At 32.7% G+C, this 1,257-nt stretch overlaps 1 protein-coding gene across 1 annotated transcript in view; it reads left to right on the forward strand.

Annotated features, from left to right (window-relative positions):
- LOC116846218 (cytochrome P450 4C1-like) overlaps positions 1 to 1,257 on the forward strand; it is a 24,368-nt gene that overhangs the window by 18,737 nt on the left and 4,374 nt on the right. The window lies entirely within an intron of this gene.

Consider the following 1,257-nt stretch of genomic DNA (forward strand, 5'->3'; position numbering starts at 1 on the left):
GCCACTGAGAAAGATGTAAGTTTCTGTGATACATTATAGTAAGATGAAAAAATTCTATATTTATATATTTACTTTTTTATTAATTTATTTATTATTACATTTACAGACGCATTTACTTTTTGCTTGTCAGATTTAAATAATGCTTTATTATAATATAGCATTATTTAAATTTGACAGGCTAATTGTAAGAGTGGTCACATCTGTAAATGTAATACATAAATTAATAAAAAGTGAGCAAAGGTTTCAAAATAAATTATATAATAATGCTAATAACATATTTAGACTTTCATGCTTTTTATTATTTTACAGATTGTTGATAAGTACACAATGATAGTACGAGCAATTGCAAGAGCAGTTGAAAACTGCATTAACAGCAGGCAAGAAATATGCAGAACACGAAAACCAAGCATTGGGTCAACAGGTAGATGATTTACACGCCATGCTGCGAACATTTTTAAACGATGATCAAATTGAGATGCTGCGACAGGGGCGATTAGCACATTGGTCAAACAAAGATATTATTAAAAGTCTCAAATTTAGGTTTGCTCTATCAGTCAATGGTTATAATTATCTTCGTAGTACTGGTTATCCACTGTCTGCTTATAGTACTATCATGCGGCGAATGCAAAGTTTGAAATTAAATTTCGGAATATTTGAGGATGTTTTATAGCTTCTTAGATTCAAAGTAGAAATAATGGATCTAACCGATAGATATTGTTTGTTATCGTATGACGAAATGATAATTTGTGGACAAATCGATTATGATAAAAGCAATGGTAAATTCCAAGGATTTGTTACTTTAGGAGGGATTAGCGATGTTCTTGGTACAAAAATATTTTTAGTTTTACTTCGAGGAGTAAAAAATCCATGGAAACAAGTCATTGCATGCCACATAACACCTAAAGAATCAATTGATATACGAAGGCTGCTCCGTAAGTTTTGCGACTAGTAAGGAAAACACGGTAATTTGTCATTGAAAATGTCTTTATTGTTTTTCAAAATATTCTCCATGATGATCAATACACTTCTACATTCGCTTAAACCATTTATTATAGCATCCATGCCACTCCGAAAGTGGAACCTCCAAAACATGTTTTAAACGCATCAACCGCTTCTTCTGGCGTCGAAAATCGTTGACTACGCAGTTTATTCTTGATGTTCGGAAACAAACAGAAGTCATTGGGTGCCAAATCAGGACTGTACGGTGGACCCATTAATTCGATGTTTTCACTGGTCAAATAGGTGGTTGTTTGAGCC

The sequence above is a fragment of the Odontomachus brunneus genome, unplaced genomic scaffold (assembly GCF_010583005.1).
Source record: "Odontomachus brunneus isolate Ranch 3 - 2012 unplaced genomic scaffold, Obru_v1 Obru_scaffold_062, whole genome shotgun sequence".
Classification (NCBI taxonomy): Eukaryota; Metazoa; Arthropoda; class Insecta; order Hymenoptera; family Formicidae; genus Odontomachus; species Odontomachus brunneus.